At 39.5% G+C, this 14129-nt stretch overlaps 1 pseudogene; it reads left to right on the plus strand.

Annotated features, from left to right (window-relative positions):
- Positions 1-11192: 11192 nt before the first annotated feature.
- On the plus strand, positions 11193-12534 carry LOC138847259 (presenilin-associated rhomboid-like protein, mitochondrial pseudogene; annotated as a pseudogene).
- Positions 12535-14129: the final 1595 nt, after the last annotated feature.

The following is a 14129-nucleotide window of genomic DNA, read 5'->3' on the forward strand; positions in this document are numbered from 1 at the left end:
CCAAACAGGAAGATTGTGCTTTTCTCCAAAACCACTTTCACGGTGATTTTTGGTTAAATTTCACCCGAAATCCACAACAATTTGTCCAGATAATCCTGGATGAAAACAAAACTATCTGGTGTGTTGTGGCTATCTCAATCCCAGATTTTGCTACAGCCTCTGTGTGTGCTTGTGTTTTCTGGACATTCTCTATGGACTTTTGGTGTAGAATGCATTTTAGCATGTAACTTTTTGTTTTAGCTGGCAAACGCTAATTGGTACCACCTGGAGTCAAATCCTCCACACATTCGAGTTTTCTAGGAAGAAAGCTTCAGAAACCTGAGAAAACAGGATATTTCCTTCTGTAAACATGACATTGGATGCATTTGTCAAACAGGAAGATTGTGCTTTTCTCCAAAACCACTTTCACGGTGATTTTTGGTTAAATTTCACCCGAAATCCACAACAATTTGTCCAGATACTCATGGATGAAAACAAAACTATCTGGTGTGTTGTGGCTATCTCAATCCCAGATCTTGCTACAGCCTCTGTGTTTGTGTTTTCTGGACATTCTCTATGGACTTTACGGTTTTGAATGCATTTTAGCATGTAAGTTTTTGTTTTAAGCTGGCAAACTCTAATTGGTTCCAGCTGGAGTCAAATCCTCCACGCATTCGAGTTTTCTAGGAAGAAAGCTTCAGAAACCTGAGAAAACATGATATTTCCTTCTGTAAACATGACATTGGATGCATTTGCCAAACAGGAAGATTGTGCTTTTCTCCAAAACCACTTTCACGGTGATTTTTGGTTAAATTGCACCTGAAATTCACAACAATTTGTCCAGATACTCCTGGATGAAAACAAAACTATCTGGTGTGTTGTGGCTATCTCAATCCCAGATCTTGCTACAGCCTCTGTGTGTGTTTGTGTTTTCTGGACATTCTCTATGGACTTTACGGTTTTGAATGCATTTTAGCATGTAAGTTTTTGTTTTAAGCTGGCAAACGCTAATTGGTACCACCTGGAGTCAAATCCTCCACACATTCTAGTTTTCTAGGAAGAAAGCTTCAGAAACCTGAGAAAACATGATATTTCCTTCTGTAAACATGACTTTGGATGCATTTGACAAACAGGAAGATTGTGCTTTTCTCCAAAACCACTTTCACGGTGATTTTTGGTTAAATTTGACCCGAAATCCACAACAATTTGTCCAGATACTCTTGGATGAAAACAAAACTATCTGGTGATTTGTAGCTATCTCAATCCCAGATCTTGCTACAGCCTCTGTGTGTGTTTGTGTTTTCTGGACATTCTCTATGAAATTTACTATTTTGAATGCATTTTAGCATGTAAGTTTTTGTTTTCTGCTGGCAAACGCTAACTGGTTCCACCTGGAGTCAAATCCTGCACACATTCGAGTTTTCTAGGAAGAAAGTTCCAGAAACCTGAGAACACATGATATTTCTTTCTGTAAACATGACATTGGATGCATTTGCCAAATAGGAAGATTGTGCTTTTCTCCAAAACCACTTTCACGGTGATTTTTGGTTAAATTGCACCTGAAATTCACAACAATTTGTCCAGATACTCCTGGAGGAAAACAAAACTATCTGGTGTGTTGTGGCTATCTCAATCCCAGATCTTGCTACAGCCTCTGTGTTTGTTTGTGTTTTCTGGACATTCTCTATGGACTTTACGGTTTTGAATGCATTTCAGCATGTAAGTTTTTGTTTTAAGCTGGCAAACACTAATTGGTTCCACCTGGAGTCAAATCCTCCACGCATTCGAGTTTTCTAGAAAGAAAGCTTCAGAAACCTGAGAAAACATGATATTTCCTTCTGTAAACATGACATTGGATGCATTTGCCAAACAGGAAGATTGTGCTTTTCTCCAAAACCACTTTCACGGTGATTTTTGGTTAAATTTCGATTCAAAACTACCACAATTTTTCCAGATATTCCTGGATGAAAACAAAACTATCTGGTGATTTTTAGCTATCTCAATCCCAGATCTTGCTACAGCCTCTGTGTGTGTTTGTGTTTTCTGGACATTCTCTATGGACTTTACGGTTTTGAATGCATTTTAGCAGGACCCTTTTTGTTTTCTGCTGGCAAACGCTAATTGGTTCCACCTGGAGTCAAATCCTCCACACATTCGCGTTCTCTAGGAAGAAAGTTCCAGAAACCTGAGAAAACATGATATTTCTTTCTGTAAACATGACATTGGATACATTTGCCGAACAGGAAGATTGTGCTTTTCTCCAAAACCACTTTCACGGTGATTTTTGGTTAAATTTCATACGAAATCCACAACAATTTGTCCAGATACTCCTGGATGAAAACAAAACTATCTGGTGTGTTGTGGCTATCTCAATCCCAGATCTTGCTACAGCCTCTGTGTGTGTTTGTGTTTTCTGGACATTCTCTATGGACTTTACGGTTTTGAATGCATTTTAGCATGTAAGTTTTGGTTTTGATGCTGGCAAACTCTAATTGGTTCCACCTGGAGTCAAATCCTCCACACATTCGAGTTTTCTAGGAAGAAAGCTTCAGAAACTTGAAAAACATGATATTTCCTTCTGTAAACATGACATTGGATGCATTTGCCAAACAGGAAGATTGTGCTTTTCTCCAAAACCACTTTCACGGTGATTTTTGGTTAAATTTCACCCGAAATCCACAACAATTTGTCCAGATACTCCTGGATGAAAACAAAACTATCTGGTGTGTTGTGGCTATCTCAATCCCAGATCTTGCTACAGCCTCTGTGTGTGCTTGCGTTTTCTGGACATTCTCTATGGACTTTTGGTTTGGAATGCATTTTAGCATGTAACTTTTTGTTTTAGCTTGCAAACGCTAATTGGTACCACCTGGAGTCAAATCCTCCACACATTCGAGTTTTCTAGGAAGAAAGCTTCAGAAACCTGAGAAAACAGGATATTTCCTTCTGTAAACATGACATTGGATGCATTTGCCAAACAGGAAGATTGTGCTTTTCTCCAAAACCACTTTCACGGTGATTTTTGGTTAAATTTCACCCGAAATCCACAACAATTTGTCCAGATAATCCTGGATGAAAACAAAACTATCTGGTGTGTTGTGGCTATCTCAATCCCAGATTTTGCTACAGCCTCTGTGTGTGCTTGTGTTTTCTGGACATTCTCTATGGACTTTTGGTGTAGAATGCATTTTAGCATGTAACTTTTTGTTTTAGCTGGCAAACGCTAATTGGTACCACCTGGAGTCAAATCCTCCACACATTCGAGTTTTCTAGGAAGAAAGCTTCAGAAACCTGAGAAAACAGGATATTTCCTTCTGTAAACATGACATTGGATGCATTTGTCAAACAGGAAGATTGTGCTTTTCTCCAAAACCACTTTCACGGTGATTTTTGGTTAAATTTCACCCGAAATCCACAACAATTTGTCCAGATACTCATGGATGAAAACAAAACTATCTGGTGTGTTGTGGCTATCTCAATCCCAGATCTTGCTACAGCCTCTGTGTTTGTGTTTTCTGGACATTCTCTATGGACTTTACGGTTTTGAATGCATTTTAGCATGTAAGTTTTTGTTTTAAGCTGGCAAACTCTAATTGGTTCCAGCTGGAGTCAAATCCTCCACGCATTCGAGTTTTCTAGGAAGAAAGCTTCAGAAACCTGAGAAAACATGATATTTCCTTCTGTAAACATGACATTGGATGCATTTGCCAAACAGGAAGATTGTGCTTTTCTCCAAAACCACTTTCACGGTGATTTTTGGTTAAATTGCACCTGAAATTCACAACAATTTGTCCAGATACTCCTGGATGAAAACAAAACTATCTGGTGTGTTGTGGCTATCTCAATCCCAGATCTTGCTACAGCCTCTGTGTGTGTTTGTGTTTTCTGGACATTCTCTATGGACTTTACGGTTTTGAATGCATTTTAGCATGTAAGTTTTTGTTTTAAGCTGGCAAACGCTAATTGGTACCACCTGGAGTCAAATCCTCCACACATTCTAGTTTTCTAGGAAGAAAGCTTCAGAAACCTGAGAAAACATGATATTTCCTTCTGTAAACATGACTTTGGATGCATTTGACAAACAGGAAGATTGTGCTTTTCTCCAAAACCACTTTCACGGTGATTTTTGGTTAAATTTGACCCGAAATCCACAACAATTTGTCCAGATACTCTTGGATGAAAACAAAACTATCTGGTGATTTGTAGCTATCTCAATCCCAGATCTTGCTACAGCCTCTGTGTGTGTTTGTGTTTTCTGGACATTCTCTATGAAATTTACTATTTTGAATGCATTTTAGCATGTAAGTTTTTGTTTTCTGCTGGCAAACGCTAACTGGTTCCACCTGGAGTCAAATCCTCCACACATTCGAGTTTTCTAGGAAGAAAGTTCCAGAAACCTGAGAACACATGATATTTCTTTCTGTAAACATGACATTGGATGCATTTGCCAAATAGGAAGATTGTGCTTTTCTCCAAAACCACTTTCACGGTGATTTTTGGTTAAATTGCACCTGAAATTCACAACAATTTGTCCAGATACTCCTGGAGGAAAACAAAACTATCTGGTGTGTTGTGGCTATCTCAATCCCAGATCTTGCTACAGCCTCTGTGTTTGTTTGTGTTTTCTGGACATTCTCTATGGACTTTACGGTTTTGAATGCATTTCAGCATGTAAGTTTTTGTTTTAAGCTGGCAAACACTAATTGGTTCCACCTGGAGTCAAATCCTCCACGCATTCGAGTTTTCTAGAAAGAAAGCTTCAGAAACCTGAGAAAACATGATATTTCCTTCTGTAAACATGACATTGGATGCATTTGCCAAACAGGAAGATTGTGCTTTTCTCCAAAACCACTTTCACGGTGATTTTTGGTTAAATTTCGATTCAAAACTACCACAATTTTTCCAGATATTCCTGGATGAAAACAAAACTATCTGGTGATTTTTAGCTATCTCAATCCCAGATCTTGCTACAGCCTCTGTGTGTGTTTGTGTTTTCTGGACATTCTCTATGGACTTTACGGTTTTGAATGCATTTTAGCAGGACCCTTTTTGTTTTCTGCTGGCAAACGCTAATTGGTTCCACCTGGAGTCAAATCCTCCACACATTCGCGTTCTCTAGGAAGAAAGTTCCAGAAACCTGAGAAAACATGATATTTCTTTCTGTAAACATGACATTGGATACATTTGCCGAACAGGAAGATTGTGCTTTTCTCCAAAACCACTTTCACGGTGATTTTTGGTTAAATTTCATACGAAATCCACAACAATTTGTCCAGATACTCCTGGATGAAAACAAAACTATCTGGTGTGTTGTGGCTATCTCAATCCCAGATCTTGCTACAGCCTCTGTGTGTGTTTGTGTTTTCTGGACATTCTCTATGGACTTTACGGTTTTGAATGCATTTTAGCATGTAAGTTTTGGTTTTGATGCTGGCAAACTCTAATTGGTTCCACCTGGAGTCAAATCCTCCACACATTCGAGTTTTCTAGGAAGAAAGCTTCAGAAACTTGAAAAACATGATATTTCCTTCTGTAAACATGACATTGGATGCATTTGCCAAACAGGAAGATTGTGCTTTTCTCCAAAACCACTTTCACGGTGATTTTTGGTTAAATTTCACCCGAAATCCACAACAATTTGTCCAGATACTCCTGGATGAAAACAAAACTATCTGGTGTGTTGTGGCTATCTCAATCCCAGATCTTGCTACAGCCTCTGTGTGTGCTTGCGTTTTCTGGACATTCTCTATGGACTTTTGGTTTGGAATGCATTTTAGCATGTAACTTTTTGTTTTAGCTTGCAAACGCTAATTGGTACCACCTGGAGTCAAATCCTCCACACATTCGAGTTTTCTAGGAAGAAAGCTTCAGAAACCTGAGAAAACAGGATATTTCCTTCTGTAAACATGACATTGGATGCATTTGCCAAACAGGAAGATTGTGCTTTTCTCCAAAACCACTTTCACGGTGATTTTTGGTTAAATTTCACCCGAAATCCACAACAATTTGTCCAGATAATCCTGGATGAAAACAAAACTATCTGGTGTGTTGTGGCTATCTCAATCCCAGATTTTGCTACAGCCTCTGTGTGTGCTTGTGTTTTCTGGACACTCTCTATGGACTTTTGGTGTAGAATGCATTTTAGCATGTAACTTTTTGTTTTAGCTGGCAAACGCTAATTGGTACCACCTGGAGTCAAATCCTCCACACATTCGAGTTTTCTAGGAAGAAAGCTTCAGAAACCTGAGAAAACAGGATATTTCCTTCTGTAAACATGACATTGGATGCATTTGTCAAACAGGAAGATTGTGCTTTTCTCCAAAACCACTTTCACGGTGATTTTTGGTTAAATTTCACCCGAAATCCACAACAATTTGTCCAGATACTCATGGATGAAAACAAAACTATCTGGTGTGTTGTGGCTATCTCAATCCCAGATCTTGCTACAGCCTCTGTGTTTGTGTTTTCTGGACATTCTCTATGGACTTTACGGTTTTGAATGCATTTTAGCATGTAAGTTTTTGTTTTAAGCTGGCAAACTCTAATTGGTTCCAGCTGGAGTCAAATCCTCCACGCATTCGAGTTTTCTAGGAAGAAAGCTTCAGAAACCTGAGAAAACATGATATTTCCTTCTGTAAACATGACATTGGATGCATTTGCCAAACAGGAAGATTGTGCTTTTCTCCAAAACCACTTTCACGGTGATTTTTGGTTAAATTGCACCTGAAATTCACAACAATTTGTCCAGATACTCCTGGATGAAAACAAAACTATCTGGTGTGTTGTGGCTATCTCAATCCCAGATCTTGCTACAGCCTCTGTGTGTGTTTGTGTTTTCTGGACATTCTCTATGGACTTTACGGTTTTGAATGCATTTTAGCATGTAAGTTTTTGTTTTAAGCTGGCAAACGCTAATTGGTACCACCTGGAGTCAAATCCTCCACACATTCTAGTTTTCTAGGAAGAAAGCTTCAGAAACCTGAGAAAACATGATATTTCCTTCTGTAAACATGACTTTGGATGCATTTGACAAACAGGAAGATTGTGCTTTTCTCCAAAACCACTTTCACGGTGATTTTTGGTTAAATTTCGATTCAAAATACCACAATTTGTCCAGATAATCCTGGATGAAAACAAAACTATCTGGTGATTTTTAGCTATCTCAATCCCAGATCTTTCTACAGCCTCTGTGTGTGTTTGTGTTTTCTGGACATTTCCTATGGACTTTAAGGTTTTGAATGCATTTTAGCAGGACCCTTTTTGTTTTCTGCTGGCAAACGCTAATTGATTCCACCAGGAGTCAAATACTCCACACATTCGAGTTTTCTAGGAAGAAAGCTTCAGAAACCTGAGAAAACATGATATTTCTTTCTGTAAACATTACATTGGATGCATTTGCCAAACAGGAAGATTGTGCTTTTCTCCAAAACCACTTTCACGGTGATTTTTGGTTAAATTGCGATTCAAAACTACAACAATTTATCCAGATACTCCTGGATGAAAACAAAACTATCTGGTGATTTGTAGCTATCTCAATCCCAGATCTTGCTACAGCCTCTGTATGTGTTTGTGTTTTCTGGACATTCTCTATGAACTTTAAGGTTTTGAATGCATTTTAGCATGTAAGTTTTTGTTTTAAGCTGGCAAACGCTAATTGGTTCCACCTGGAGTCAAATCCTGCACACATTCGAGTTTTCTAGGAAGAAAGTACCAGAAACCTGAGACAACATGATATTTCTTTCTGTAAACATGACACTGGATGCATTTGCCAAACAGGAAGATTGTGCTTTTCTCCAAAACCACTTTCACAGTGATTTTTGGTTAAATTGCACCTGAAATTCACAACAATTTGTCCAGATACTCCTGGAGGAAAACAAAACTATCTGGTGTGTTGTGGCTATCTCAATCCCAGATCTTGCTACAGCCTCTGTGTGTGTTTGTGTTTTCTGGACATTCTCTATGGACTTTACGGTTTTGAATGCATTTTAGCATGTAAGTTTTTGTTTTCTGCTGGCAAACGCTAATTGGTACCACCTGGAGTCAAATCCTCCACACATTCTAGTTTTCTAGGAAGAAAGCTTCAGAAACCTGAAAAACATGATATTTCCTTCTGTAAACATGACATTGGATGCATTTGCCAAACAGGAAGATTGTGCTTTTCTCCAAAACCACTTTCACGGTGATTTTTGGTTAAATTTCACACGAAATCCACAACAATTTGTCCAGATACTCCTGGATGAAAACAAAACTATCTGGTGATTTTTAGCTATCTCAATCCCAGATCTTGCTTCAGCCTCTGTGTGTGTTTGTGTTTTCTGGACATTCCCTATGGACTTTAAGGTTTTGAATGCATTTTAGCAGGATCCCTTTTGTTTTCTGCTGGCAAACGCTAATTGGTTCCACCTGGAGTCAAATCCTCCACACATTCGAGTTTTCTAGGAAGAAAGCTGCAGCAACCTGAGAAAACATGATATTTCTTTCTGTAAACATGACATTGGATGCATTTGCCAAACAGGAAGATTGTGCTTTTCTCCAAAACCACTTTCACGGTGATTTTTGGTTAAATTGCACCTGAAATTCACAGCAATTTGTCCAGATACTCCTGGATGAAAACAAAACTATCTGGTGTGTTGTGGCTATCTCAATCCCAGATCTTGCTACAGCCTCTGTGTGTGTTTGTGTTTTCTGGACATTCTCTATGGACTTTATGGTTTTGAATGCATTTTAGCATGTAAGTTTTTGTTTTAAGCTGGCAAACTCTAATTGGTTCCACCTGGAGTCAAATCCTCCACACATTCGAGTTTTCTAGGAAGAAAGTTCCAGAAACCTGAGAAAACATGATATTTCTTTCTGTAAACATGACATTGGATGCATTTGCCAAACAGGAAGATTGTGCTTTTCTCCAAAACCACTTTCACGGTGATTTTTGGTTAAATTGCACCCGAAATCCACAAGAATTTGTCCAGATACTCCTGGATGAAAACAAAACTATCTGGTGTGTTGTGGCTATCTCAATCCCAGATCTTGCTACAGCCTCTGTGTGTGTTTGTGTTTTCTGGACATTCTCTATGGACTTTACGGTTTTGAATGCATTTTAGCATGTAAGTTTTTGTTTTAAGCTGGCAAACGCTAATTGGTACCACCTGGAGTCAAATCCTCCACACATTCTAGTTTTCTAGGAAGAAAGCTTCAGAAACCTGAGAAAACAGGATATTTCCTTCTGTAAACATGACATTGGATGCATTTGCCAAACAGGAAGATTGTGCTTTTCTCCAAAACCACTTTCACGGTGATTTTTGGTTAAATTGCACCTGAAATTCACAACAATTTGTCCAGATACTCCTGGAGGAAAATAAAACTATCTGGTGTGTTGTGGCTATCTCAATCCCAGATCTTACTACAGCTTCTCTGTTTGTGTTTTCTGGACATTCTCTATGGGCTTTACGGTTTTGAATGCATTTTAGCATGTAAGTTTTTGTTTTCAGCTGGCAAACGCTAATTGGTACCACCTGGAGTCAAATCCTCCACACATTCGAGTTTTCTAGGAAGAAATCTGCAGAAACCTGAGAAACATGATATTTCTTTCTGTAAACATGACATTGGATGCATTTGCCAAACAGGAAGATTGTGCTTTTCTCCAAAACCACTTTCAGGGTGATTTTTGGTTAAATTTCACACGAAATCCACAACAATTTGTCCAGATACTCCTGGATGAAAACAAAACTATCTGGTGATTTTTAGCTATCTCAATCCCAGATCTTGCTTCAGCCTCTGTGTGTGTTTGTGTTTTCTGGACATTCCCTATGGACTTTACGGTTTTGAATGCATTTTAGCAGGACCCTTTTTGTTTTCTGCTGGCAAACGCTAATTGGTTCCACCTGGAGTCAAATCCTCCACACATTCGAGTTTTCTAGGAAGAAAGTTCCAGAAACCTGAGAAAACATGATATTTCTTTCTGTAAACATGACATTGGATGCATTTGCTAAACCGGAAGATTGTGCTTTTCTCCAAAACCACTTTCACGGTGATTTTTGGTTAAATTGCACCTGAAATTCACAACAATTTGTCCAGATACTCCTGGATGAAAACAAAACTATCTGGTGTGTTGTGGCTATCTCAATCCCAGATCTTGCTACAGCCTCTGTGTGTGTTTGTGTTTTCTGGACATTCTCTATGGACTTTATGGTTTTGAATGCATTTCAGCATGTAAGTTTTTGTTTTAAGCTGGCAAACTCTAATTGGTTCCACCTGGAGTCAAATCCTCCACACATTCGAGTTTTCTAGGAAGAAAGCTCCAGAAACCTGAGAAAACATGATATTTGCATTTCTAAACATGACATTGGATTCATTTGCTAACAGAAAGATTGTGCTTTTCTCCAAAACCACTTTCACGGTGATTTTTGGTTAAATTTCACTTAAAAACTACAACAATTTGTCCAGATACTCCTGGATGAAAACAAAACTATCTGGTGATTTGTAGCTATCTCAATCCCAGATCTTGCTACAGCCTCTGTGTATGTTTGTGTTTTCTGAACATTCTCTATGGACTTTAAGGTTTTGAATGCATTTTAGCAGGACCCTTTTTGTTTTCTGCTGGCAAACGCTAATTGCTTCCACCTGGAGTCAAATCCTCCACACATTCGAGTTTTCTAGGAAGAAAGCTTCAGAAACCTGAGAAAACATGATATTTCTTTCTGTAAACATGACATTGGATACATTTGCCAAACAGGAAGATTGTGCTTTTCTCCAAAACCACTCTCACGGTGATTTTTGGTTAAATTTCACTTCAAAACAACAACAATTTGTCCAGATACTCCTGGATGAAAACAAAACTATCTGGTGATTTGTAGCTATCTCAATCCCAGATCTTGCTACAGCCTCTGTGTCTGTTTGTGTTTTCTGAACATTCTCTATGGACTTTAAGGTTTTGAATGCATTTTAGCAGGACCCTTTTTGTTTTCTGCTGGCAAACGCTAATTGGTTCCACCTGGAGTCTAATACGCCACACATTCGAGTTTTCTAGGAAGAAAGATTCAAAAACTTGATAAAACATGATATTTCTTTCTGTAAACATGACATTGGATGCATTTGCCAAACAGGAAGATTGTGCTTTTCTCCAAAACCACTTTCACGGTGATTTTTGGTTAAATTTCACCCGAAATCCACAACAATTTGTCCAGATACTCCTGGATGAAAACAAAACTAATGGTCGGGCCATGGTGGGGCAGAGGTTGGGAAGATGATGTGGCGACGCTGGGCACAGAGAAGCTGGGGCTGCGGCCAGGCGTGGGCTTTGGGGGGCCGCAGCCCCGAGGAACTCACTACAGCCTTGGCCCCGCCGCGGCTGCTCGGACGCAGGTTTAATTTCTTTATTCAGCAAAAATCTGGATTCAGAAAAGCACCGAGGAAGGTTGAACCTCGAAGATCAGACACAGGGACAAGTGGCGAAACATACAAGAGAAGTGCTTTGATTCCCCCTGTGGAAGAAACAGTATTTTATCCATCTCCATATCCTATAAGGACTCTTGTGAAACCGTTGTTTTTTACTGTTGGGTTTACAGGCTGTGCATTTGGATCAGCTGCTATTTGGCAGTATGAATCACTGAAATCCAGGGTCCAGAGTTATTTTGATGGTATAAAAGCTGATTGGTTGGATAGCATAAGGCCACAAAAAGAAGGAGACTTCAGAAAGGAGATTAACAAGTGGTGGAATAACCTAAGTGATGGCCAGCGGACTGTGACAGGTATCATAGCTGCAAATGTATTTGTATTCTGTTTATGGAGAGTACCTTCTCTACAGCGGACAATGATTAAATATTTCACATCTAATCCAGCCTCAAAGGTCCTGTGTTCTCCAATGTTGCTGTCAACATTCAGTCATTTCTCCTTATTTCACATGGCAGCAAATATGTATGTTTTATGGAGCTTCTCCTCCAGCATAGTGAACATCCTGGGTCAAGAGCAGTTCATGGCAGTGTACCTGTCTGCAGGTGTTATTTCCAATTTTGTCAGTTATGTATGTAAAGTTGCCACAGGAAGATATGGACCATCACTTGGTGCATCCGGCGCCATCATGACTGTCCTTGCTGTTGTCTGCACCAAGATCCCTGATGGGAAGCTCGCCATCATCTTCCTCCCCATGTTCACCTTCACAGCCGGCAATGCCCTAAAAGCCATTATTGCCATGGATACAGCGGGAATGATCCTCGGATGGAAATTTTTTGATCATGCAGCACATCTTGGGGGAGCTCTCTTTGGAATATGGTACATTACTTACGGTCATGAACTCATTTGGAAGAACAGGGAGCCTATGGTGAAAATCTGGCATGAAATGAGGACTAACGGCCCCAGAAAAGGCGGTGGCTCTAAGTAAAGCTGGGGCCGGACAGGAAGGTGCATCTGGCCCGCGCTGCCTGCCCGTGAGCCCAGCGTGACCCCGATGGACGACGCCCAGCAGCCCAGCCTCCCCAGCGTCCTGTCCCGTGTTCCTCTCCACTCCCCGTACGTGTCTTCTTAGGGAATCACAACAAAGTGAAATAAAGGTTTATATCTCTAGTTTGTAAAAAAAAAAAAAAAAAAAAAAAAAAAAAAAAAAACAAAAAAAAAAACTATCTGGTGTGTTGTGGCTATCTCAATCCCAGATCTTGCTACAGCCTCTGTGTGTGTTTGTGTTTTCTGGACATTCTCTATGGACTTTACGGTTTCGAATGCATTTTAGCATGAAAGTTTTTGTTTTAAGCTGGCAAACGCTAATTGGTACCACCTGGAGTCAAATCCTCCACACATTCGAGTTTCCTAGGAAGAAAGCTTCAGAAACCTGAGAAAACATGATATTTCTTTCTGTAAACATGACTTTGGATGCATTTGACAAACAGGAAGATTGTGCTTTTCTCCAAAACCACTTTCACGGTGATTTTTGGTTAAATTTCGATTCAAAAGTACCACAATTTTTCCAGATAATCCTGGATGAAAACAAAACTATCTGGTGATTTTTAGCTATCTCAATCCCAGATCTTGCTACAGCCTCTGTGTGTGTTTGTGTTTTCTGGACATTCCCTATGGACTTTAAGGTTTTGAATGCATTTTAGCAGGACCCTTTTTGTTTTCTGCTGGCAAACGCTAATTGGTTCCACCTGGAGTCAAATCCTCCACACATTCGAGTTTTCTAGGAAGAAAGCTGCAGCAACCTGAGAAAACATGACATTTCTTTCTGTAAACATGACATTGGATGCATTTGCCAAACCGGAAGATTGTGCTTTTCTCCAAAACCACTTTCACGGTGATTTTTGGTTAAATTTTGATTCAAAACTACAACAATTTGTCCAGATACTCCTGGATGAAAACAAAACTATCTGGTGTGTTGTGGCTATCTCATTCCCAGATCTTGCTACAGCCTCTGTGTGTGTTTGTGTTTTCTGGACATTCTCTATGGACTTTACGGTTTTGAATGCATTTTAGCATGTAACATTTTGTTTTAAGCTGGCAAACGCTAATTGGTACCACCTGGAGTCAAATCCTCCACACATTCGAGTTTTCTAGGAAGAAAGCTCCAGAAACCTGAGAAAACATGACATTTCTTTCTGTAAACATGACATTGGATGCATTTGCCAAACAGGAAGATTGTGCTTTTCTCCAAAACCACTTTCACGGTGATTTTTGGTGAAATTTCACCCGAAATCCACAACAATTTGTCCAGATACTCCTGGATGAAAACAAAACTATCTGGTGTGTTGTGGCTATCTCAATCCCAGATCTTGCTACAGCCTCTGTGTGTGTTTGTGTTTTCTGGACATTCCCTATGGACTTTAAGGTTTTGAATGCATTTTAGCAGGACCCTTTTTGTTTTCTGCTGGCAAACGCTAATTGGTACCACCTGGAGTCAAATGCTGTACACATTCGAGTTTTCTAGGAAGAAAGCTGCAGAAACCTGAGAAAACATGATATTTCTTTCTGTAAACATGACATTGGATGCATTTGCCAAACCGGAAGATTGTGCTTTTCTCCAAAACCACTTTCACGGTGATTTTTGGTTAAATTGCACCTGAAATTCACAACAATTTGTCCAGATACTCCTGGATGAAAACAAAACTATCTGGTGTGTTGTGGCTATCTCAATCCCAGATCTTGCTACAGCCTCTGTGTGTGTTTGT

Source organism: Oryctolagus cuniculus, chromosome 20, assembly GCF_964237555.1.
Source record: "Oryctolagus cuniculus chromosome 20, mOryCun1.1, whole genome shotgun sequence".
NCBI lineage: Eukaryota > Metazoa > Chordata > Mammalia > Lagomorpha > Leporidae > Oryctolagus > Oryctolagus cuniculus.